Genomic DNA, 10,342 nt, shown 5'->3' on the forward strand with positions numbered 1-10,342 from the left:
GATATAATATTTATTATCCGACTGGGGAAGGAAGTGGATGGCAGGAACTGACGTCACGGGCCAAATACGTTTATTATTTATCATTGGTATCGAATACATTTCTACGCCAAATAGTATTATCGGATATTTAAAATCGTATCAACTGCATATAAAGTCTTTTGACAAGAAAGGAAGTTCCATGATTTATTCGTTTTGCTGAATCACGATTCGTTCTCCGTCACTGACGTCAGCGGAAGCGCAAGCGGACCATTTCAAACCTCCCAAGCCGTAGTTTCTATTTTTATTCTGTTTAAATATGTACACGTGATGTGGACGCCGACGTCTCTTTGGAGATGTGAATTTATGCTTTGGATGAATAATTCAATTATACAAACACGTTGGACTTTGACGTCATCAGTGGTCGACCAGAACAAAAACATGGCGGAAAGTCATTCGGCTTGACTTCGGTAAAAACTCCTCTTCTTTTTTGTTTATCATCCTTTCGTCTATTTAGAGTCTGTCAGAGATTTTGTAGAATTGCAATACTGCGTTCGCTGTTGGTACTGTAGAAGCTTATTTTGTTCTCCGGGAGTTGCCATAGTTGGCAGGGGGGTGTTATGTTGGACTGCGCGGGTTTTTGGGTCGTGTCTAACGGAGACTGAAGGCACGAATAATGCTGTTATCTTGCTGCACCAACGAACTTGGACCTTATTGACAGCTGTCCCCGCGGATTTACCAAATATAACCCTCGGCTACAATACTGCCGACACCAAAGACACGGAGCTGAATGATTTTGACGTGAGTTATGTATTTATTCTATTTCTTAATATTTGAATTTATTTAGTTTGTTTTTTGATAACCTTTCTCCGTGTCGATGGTTGTTAATATGGGGGTAACTTATCCGGTTTCCATTTCTTTTCTTTTCTTCTTGCTGATTTGCATAGTCACGCCCACTGTGTTTAAAATCAAGTGGCCACTGATAAATTGGTATTCAGGCTGTACTCACTCAACTGAGGAGCATCATGGATGACGATGATGCCTTATTTCTTGCTGATTTGCTGTTGGAGGAATGCAAGGTCGGCATTTAATGCTCTCATGATCTGTCCTGAGACTTTCTAACAATATGTAATATAGTGTATTAGGTGACGCTAACATTTTCCATTATCTTTATTTTAAGAATACTCAACCTAAAGAATCCTCAGAAGTGTCTGGACCGGACAAATTTACTTTTTTTTGGGTTGAGGAGGACGAGGAAGGGAGTCCTATCCCAAAGAGGAGGAGAACAGGGAAGAAGCGGGCAAAGAGTTCATCCTCAGGTGATTTTTGTTCACTAACTTTATGGTCTCTATTGCCTGTCTTTGGCTGACTACATTGGTTATGTATTATTATAGAACTAATGTCAGTCAACTGCTTCAGTATTTGATTGATTTGTCATGGTTGTGGGGCTAACTATTTGACACGACACTGTCCTAGTGAGGACATTTCGCTGAATATAGGACATAATGTTTACATGGTGGAGTAGTTAGTATAAGTGGTTTACTGTAATGCGGTTAACTGGTTTATTTAATTTCAGAGTCCTGCTTAATGTTAGTAATTTGTTTTGGATGTTTGTTGTTGTTGTTGTTGTTTAAGGTGAGAGACAATGGTCAATTGTCAATTGGGTCAATGAGTCCTCACAAAGTCCTCACAAAACACAATTGTGTGTGTGAGTTACAAAACTCTACTGAAAACAATGGTGTCAAAATATTGGCTAAAGGGAGACGTGTCTTGAAATAGTTAAAGAAGCCACTTTGACCAGAGGGGAAATCCTTCTTTCAACATGAGGTCTTGACTTGGACCCTATCTTTCAGCTTCATACAATGATGTCCTGAACACCCCCCTCAGGTACATCAACATGTGAATAGAGCCTTTGTCTTTCATAACTAGCTGATGTTGATGGGCCATTGTGATTAACAACAATTGCTCCCTTGGACAGGGACTTATGGCATTCAAGTACACACACATTACCATATTGCACCCACCCAGTGAATACATCCTACTGGGTGGATCCTCTACTACACTTGGACGGGTGACTATTACAAATGAATACATCAGCAGTAACCATCAAGCAATCCATTGTTAGAAATGTGCATGTAACCCAGGAGTACCGGTTCTTGACAGTTGGAATGTTTGATTTGACTAGTACCTGCTCTGACTTTCTTCTTAGCCTCAGTAGTTTAATGTCGAACTGTCAACAGATCTATGGATTTATTTTCAACATACTACTATTTTCCTGCTTTTTATTGTGACGTTTCTAGTCCATTTGTCCATTTAAACAAATCTCCCTACTCTCAACAGTGACTTCTGGGAGCATGCACTCATTGCCATGTGCTCCATCTACAAGTGGACATCAGCACGTGACTGAGACCGTTCAAGATATATATTTTAGCAGCAGTTTATTTACCCTCTTCTTTCCATGTTTGTCTTATTGCTGCTATATTTGGTTACCTTACCCTGTTTTCTAGGATCCCTCATTCAAGAGGTGCAGGACCTTTTGGGACCTGCCATAGACCCAGCACCTTCACACTGGAAAGACAGGAAAGCTTCAACTCTGGAAAAGTGGACTGTGTTAAGGCCGTATATGGTTAATCAGATGTTACAGTCTGAGAAGCCTATAGAGGGAACTTGTCACCACTGCAGATCTAAGACTGCTGTTGTGAAATGTCAGGATTGTTTGCCTAGACCACTTCACTGTGCAGCCTGTGATGTTTCCATCCACAATTCCATGGTTTTCCATAATAGATCATCCATGATAGAGGGATTCTACAGGCCACTGCCACCAACCACTCACATCAGGGAAGAGAAGGGAGGAAAATTCTCCTTCCATGAAAGAGGTCTGTACTGAGATAATATATGCCACCAATATTGTGTGTGTATATATATATATATATATATATATATATATATATATATATATATATATATATATACACACAACCTCTTTTAAATTATGTTCGTTTCCTATCTTCCCAGAGTGCATTTTGCCAGTAATGCATCCATGCTATGACTGCTGCTCTGGGCAAACAACCTTTTCTGCAGGAAAGCAAGTAATTCTGATTGGAATGAATGGTCAGTTCCTTGTGTATGAATTATATTTTCTATTTTCTGTTCGAAAATTTTGTTATGTACATATTTTAGGTCGATACAATGTGTCCCTCCCAACTGTCAGCTGCTCCTGTGGGAAAGCTTTGGATGTCGGTATTAGTGAGCTGATTGAAAGTGGCTACTGGCCAGCTACAGTCCATTTTGAGACGCTGTACACAGTGGATTTGTTCGCTACATACGAAGAGCTCAAGATTACTGCACCAGGAATGTAACGACAAGCTTTCGTTGGTATGCTTGAGCAGCGCACAAAACTCTTTGGTCGGGTTAGTACATCATTGGACTAATTGCCTGCAGAATTGAAAGAGTTTATGTGGCGACACCATACAAAAATCATTCCTGGAATGGTCGTACGCAAAATTTGAAGTTGAGAGGCTGTCTGAAGTCGATCAGTTTCGGTGCCCAGCCTGCACACCCTCAATGTTACCTGTCTCAGTGGATGGGAACCGCAAGCTTTATCGCTTTAAGAGCCATTCAGTTGTTTCTACGGCATGCAATACATGGAACCTTGATAAAGGTCACCCCTGCTTTATGTCTTTTAGACCAAATAGCTTTTTCGAAGGTGTCTTCTTGGCCAACGACACCGAGGTGACCTCCTTCGTCAACCACATCAGGGCATCAACAGGACATGTAAAGTTTATTTAAATTTCACTGCACGCTTTGCTCTGTCTACATCTGTTTTTCTTCATCTTGAACAGAATCCTGGGAAAGGCAGGTGTGGTGGAAGCGAATGGGTGGCTGCACGAGAGTCCTCCAACAAGTCTGCGAGTAAAGTAGATGAGGAACGGGTCGAGGTTGCAGTGTGTCGTCATGGCATTTTGCTGAAGGGACTGAACATGTTCCGTGGGGAGATATTTGCCTATCCTTTATATCTCCAGAAACAGCTTGTTTCACACAATGTTCAGTTTTTTTGCTCTGATGTGGTATGCAAATATTGGCCATATTTGCAGAGGGTTGTTGGCCACTGTCCTGAGTTACAGGTCCTGTTGAACATGCAGCCCTTTCTCTCCATCATGCACGCTAAAGCACATTCATGGATGTGTGAGGTAATGATTGTCAGGGGCTTTAATTTCACATTATTTCCCTCCGTCCTCGTCCAAATGGTAACATGCATATTTCTTTCACTTGGAATGGGGTGGACGGAACCAAGAGGGAGCAGGAACAACAATAGGGGAGGAAGTTGAACAGGTGAACAGTTTCCTTTCTTGAGCAGCCCTATGTTCCAAGTACATGTCAAAAGCTGGTAAGTACATTTTTTTTTTTGTGTGAAAAAAAAGTTACAGCTAAAGTTGTACAAATCAACTAGTAACATAAATGTGTGTCCATTGTGCATTCAGCCCGCACAGACATCCTTACCATCCAGGCCATTGGCTGGAACAAGCGGAAGACAGAAAATCTTGACCGGACTTTGGCCAAACGACACATCAAGGTAAAGACCACACTTGTGTGTTTCATGGTGCATTAGACTAGTTGCAATTGTTTGTTAATCCAACACGGGTTTTCACAGACTGTGCAGAGGATTGCTGAAGCGTCTGAGGAGCTCAAGAAATTGGCTGGAGAGTTGTCTATTCAGGAAGACACTGTTCAGCAATGGGTGTCTGATGTTCAACAGTGGACTGCAGGTGAATACCTCAGTGTTTTATGTACAATTCTGACGTAAAATAAATATTAATTATTTTTTCTATATTCAATCAGAAGGACCATGCAGTCAAAATGAACTTGAAAAAACCATTGAAGGACTGTATCTCAGCATTAAGCAGCGGAAATATCAGCTGTATCGTCAGGCTGGTAAGAACAGAACGAAAGAAAACAAGTTTTTGATAATAATGTGTGACTGAGCACATATTCAGTATTTTCTGTTTAATATTCTAGATGGCAACAAGAGAAGACATCTGCTTAGAAAAAAGATTTCAGTGGAAAAGAGATCCTTAGAAGATGCCATCACAAAATACAATGCTGTTGTGCCAGAAACTGGCAAACTCCCTTCTCCCAACAAGCTCCTGGCTGAGGAAAACTATTCCTGGCCTTGGGAATGTAAGTACATCTAGGATGTGTTCAGTTGTCTTCATATCTATAGGCTATTTTTAATTACATTGTAAAGGCTTTAGATGAAGCAATTACAGGTTTGACCGAGGTTGCTGTGATTGGATCAGACAAGCTCCAGAGACAACTTCCTTTTTACTTTTGAAAACTGAAAGAGACACTCTTCTATATAATTCTGTCCCATGGGAGAAATTGCCTGGTGTCATTAGGAGGAGATGAGTATGCAGTGTAATAGAACCCACCTCTGAAAGTACACAGACACTGTGGGAAGTAGTTCACCACTATAAAAAATGTATATGATGATTTGCAGGTCATGGTGATATGTTTAAGAAAAAAAAGGTCTTCGACAAGGTAATGCTGCTGAACCGCCTGAAGGAAGAGGAGGTCATTGTTGTCCGTGAAGTCAAGCAGCACTGGGAGTACATGAGGAATATGGCTGGAAATATTGAAGAGATTTCCTCCCAGCTTTCAGAAGGGATCACTCAGCAAAGTACAGTTCTATTTGCTACTTGTACTGATATACTAGGTTAGTAGTCTAACTTATTGTAATGTCACTGTCAGGCGGCACAGATGCATTGACTGGGAGAGGACGTGAGGGGCTACTCTTGTCTGCTGAAGAGAAGACTGTCAGCAATTCAAGCTCAGCAGGGTGCAGCTCGCTCAACGCACCAACGTGTTTTTGGATCGCAAGCCTTGTCTCTCGATGATTCGTCCACTGGTGATGAAGAACCCCATGATAGCAGCTCCTCCACCGAAGATGAAGAACACTACGATTGTAGCTCCTCTTCTGAACTTTGACCTCCCTCATTAAAAAATTAGGAAAACTGTTGTTATTGTTGATTACCTGGCCTGCAGTATGAATGTGAAATGTTAAAATAAACTGTCCTGCAATTGACTCTTTTTCTGAGTTATGTACTATTACTATTTTGAAGTAGATGCTGATGCTTTTTATGTAAATTATGAATTATTAATTTGAGATTTGTTGGTAGGGCAGTGAAATACGGCTTTTCATGCAGCCTCAATAAAGTCAATTAACAGGCTATGTTCACTCACTTCACTGACTTTCTTTTGCCACTAAAATTGTCTGTACAATGCTTATGTATGTTATCCAATCATGTGCAAGTACACATAGGAACACACAGACTTGGTAAACCAAAGCAGTACGATGAATGAGACTGCTGTTTTGTTGCAGGAATAATGAGTCAAATGGTATGAGCAGGTGTTGCAATGCATTACCTTACTTATTTCTGAATGTTATTAGGGTTAGAATTAGGGGTTTCCATGGCCCCTGGCCACCTAAATGGGTAAGGTCATCAGTAAATGCTTCTCATCGAAGTTAGCTTAGAACAGGTAGAAATATCATAACCTGGATTACATCCTGAATACTGCTGACAAAGGCACTAAGAGTGCACAAGTCACAGATCCTACTTTTGAGTTAAAGGAAGAGTTCAATAATTTTAACCCGAGAAGACATCTTATTATTTATCATCTGGATGTGCCACCGTATCTTTCTGACTACTTCTGGATAGGAAGGGAAGTCATCTCATTTATCTCTGAGTTCATGTCTGAATGAAAAGGGCCAACAGGCTTCATGTATTTGTTAGGCCTCACTATGTTTGTTGAGCTTGTTGGCGCCCTTTTGATGGGAGGATCTGACAATTGCTGAGATGGGAATTCTCTTCTACTCTCCCCGACTTGGGAAGGCAACTGGGCATGGAGGGAAGGGGCAAAAAAAACAATTAAACAATGAAAGACAAACACAGTAGCAAGTTTGGTGACAAATTGACATGAAACAATGGTCTATCAGTGTTACCAATGTTGGCTGGTTTGGAAACGGTGGCACAGAGGAAAAGACAGGAGGCAGAGCTGGAGGTAGCAGAGATGAAGATGCTGAGCTTCTCTCTGGGAGTGAGCAGGATGGATAGGATCAGAGGGACAGCACATGTGCTCAGGTGTTTAGGAGACCAAGTCAGAGAGGCTAGATGGAGATGGTTTGGACATGTACAGAGGAGAGAGAGAGCCAGTACATTGGTAGGAAGATGTTGAGGTTGGAACTGCCAGGCAGAAGGTGGAGAGAAAGGCCACAGAGGAGATTGATGAAAGTGGTGAAGGAGGAGGTTTGTAGGTTTGAGAGAAGAGGAAGCAGAGGACAGGGGGAGATGGAGGAAGATGATCCACCAGTGAAGGGAGAAAACCAAAGAGAAAGAAGAAGAAGACGTAATCGCATATTGTATCTCTCTAATTTGGTTATATTTGTTAAGCTTTAAAACAACAGAAAGCCACACCAAAGAAGATAGCTGGAATATCTCCTTTGCATAGCACATACACAATTGACACACAAATTCCTTTCTCACCTATCTTTGAAATATGGTCCTTGATAACACTGGCACCTTCTCACTAAATGTAATTTTCACAAGTCTGACAATTTATCTATTGATCTTCCAGTCTTGAGGTTTTCAACCAATATAGAAGACAACATTTGCATCTTTCATAGGATGTGCCAAGGGTCAGGGCATTGGCTGTATCAGCCCATCAGACTCATTTGAAGATGATTATTGTATGAATGAATATTAAGACATTCATGTTTCAAGCTTAGTGTCAAATTATACTCATAATATTTAATATATTTGAAAAGACATAATACTTCATTTGCTCATGTGCAAAAAAACGCATGAGAACGAGCTATTGATGACAGAGAACCTATACATCATTATTATACAACATTTATTTGAGTGTGATTCCCTCGTTTAAGGTGTTGACACTATGCATTTTGAAAATGTAAAGGTATGTTACGTTTTAAGGTGATATGTCTTTTTTTTTTTTTTTTTTTTATTTTACATTTCGAACAGTAGAAATGAAGGAATTGTGGGTAAAAGCCCATCGTGTGCGCGCGTAGACTGCTGGGTGGAAGAAGTTTCAAGCGACGAACTTGCTCTAAATATTGAAAGGTAAGAAATTATCACGCAAGGGGTCATATATGGCGAAATATATGAAGTGTTTGCCATCATTTTGGGCAACCATCGCTTCCATGTTTGTAACTGTCAAATTCGCGGTTTACAGTGGATGCTGTAACTGCAATACTCCGCGGTAACATAAAGAAGAACAAACGTCGTCATTGCAGTACTCTACAAGTGATTGCTTACATTACATTATGGCTAAACAACTTCATTTTAAATTATTAAATGAATTGATTATGTCACCTGAAAGGGATTAGGTCTAATATATGTACGTGTGTGTGTGGCAAAATGATATGTGGATCATACATGGTACAAATGTTTTGTTTTTTTTCCAGTTCAAGATGCCACACGGATCCACTAATAAGCACTGCAATAACTGCATTGCAGTTATTGCAGTAGCTTGCAAGAGCTGCAAAATTTGCCAAGCAGAGCAACCCAGGCGACAGAGGCTGGCAAAACGACCAAAACGACCGCCTCACTTGTGATGGACGAGGCACAAATGCTGGTATGTTTGACATCAGTAATTGCATTTTTCAAATTTATGGCATAACATATGGCGATTTCATTTTTTTTTTCAGCTGGAGAAACTGCACACTTTGGGCCACAGAGCTGTGGTGTTTCTAGCTCGGCCAGGCAAGAAACCTGGCACTTGGTCCAGTCAGGTGGTCCACTCCAAGTGGCATCTGACTGACCATGCCAGCAAGTGCCTGGACCGGATGAAGGACCTATGTCTGGCGGTTATTAGAGGTAAGCTTGTTAATGTATTTGTATCTTCAGGCACATGTAATAATGGGCCGGATTCAGATCAGGCCATCATTCATTATTAGCCCTTTTTTTGACTTCATTAGTCACCAGCAACCTCTTTCCCTCATATAACTGCATATAAATGTTTTTATATATAGTGGAACAATACACCACATTAGCATCTGCTCCACAGTCTAACCACAGTTCTGTGGTGGGAGGATTGTTGGTCCCTGCAAAGCTTTCTGACCATTTTACATTGTTGTCTCACTGTTATTTCCCTGCTCAGCCACATCTTTTCCACAGTGCCAGTAGCTGTAGAATGTTCCTCAGGGTAGACAAAAACAGCTGAAAGCAGCAAGATCATTTCTTATAACCTTCTCCAAAGTTGTGCTTTAGAATTATACACAATTTTAATTTATCTGAGAGCTTTTTTGATGTTGAACTCCGGAAAATAATTTTAACGTTTATGTGGTGTAAATCAGTCTTTTAAGGCTGAGTATCTCTGGAAGATTAGAAATTTCTGTGTACGTCCACAACCTCTGCTAGCCAGCCGTCAACCTCCTCCAAAAGAGCCTCCACAGGCCCTCTGAGTATGTAGTAATTAGATCTTTGAGACATGTCTGCAATCCAATTACCAGAATATCTGTTTTGGTTCATAAATTATTTGTAGACATTATAATATTTAGGTGAAAGATTTTTTATAGTTCAGGTTGCTATGACAAAGTCTGACATGTCAGAGATTAGCATGTTATGACATGGTTTATTTGCATGAGATGCGTCATTGGTTTTTGATCGTTAGTCTATTGGATTGTGGGAATTATTCTGTACAAACAGTTATATTTATCCTCAACAGGCTTACCTCCAAGAAAAAGCACCAGAAGGAAGACAGAAGATGGATCGAAAGGTTCTTCCATATTATACATCATACATTGCCTGGTAAAGATGTAAAAAGTGATGTTATAAAACCATAAGACTTGAAATACAAATATGAAATTAGACACAAAACAAAGAAATTAGAATTATGACCACACAAACTAAAAATTATTTTAATATCCCTACATCAAAGTGTTGCCATTCTTAAAGCCAATGCACACAGTCCACTGTTGCTGACATAAGTCTAGTGACTGCCTCTAAACATCAGAATCGGAATCAAAATCTAATTTATTGCCATGGTCAGTGGGGAGCCCACTGACTAGGAAAGTGCCTTGGAATAAAGTGCAACAAAGAACAAATAAAATAAAATAAATAGAATAACATTACAACAAGGCTGTTCATGAATTTAACAGTCTGACGGCCGAGGGAAAGAAGCTGTTCCTGTGACGGGAGGTTCTGGTCTGGATGGACCGTAGCCTCCTGCCAGAGTGAAGAGGAACAAACAGACTATGTCCAGGGTGAGAAGGGTCGGCTCTGATCCGACCTGCACGTCTCTGGGTCTTGGATACATACAGGTCATGAAGAGGTGGCAGGCTGCAACCGAT

The 10,342-nt window shown here is 40.6% G+C and overlaps 1 long non-coding RNA gene across 2 annotated transcripts; it reads left to right on the forward strand.

Annotated features, from left to right (window-relative positions):
- The first annotated feature begins 257 nt into the window (after positions 1-257).
- Positions 258-3,520, forward strand: LOC128759604 (uncharacterized). Of its 2 annotated transcripts, XR_008414597.1 has the most exons (6): positions 258-446; positions 1,157-1,295; positions 2,317-2,852; positions 2,992-3,087; positions 3,157-3,351; positions 3,418-3,520. It is a non-coding gene; the product is annotated as an uncharacterized LOC128759604 (long non-coding RNA). The 2 variants fall into 2 exon arrangements; XR_008414596.1 differs by having other exon boundaries at positions 3,157-3,513.
- The last annotated feature ends 6,822 nt before the right edge of the window (positions 3,521-10,342 follow it).

Source organism: Synchiropus splendidus, chromosome 5 (assembly GCF_027744825.2).
Source record: "Synchiropus splendidus isolate RoL2022-P1 chromosome 5, RoL_Sspl_1.0, whole genome shotgun sequence".
Taxonomy (NCBI): Eukaryota; Metazoa; Chordata; class Actinopteri; order Syngnathiformes; family Callionymidae; genus Synchiropus; species Synchiropus splendidus.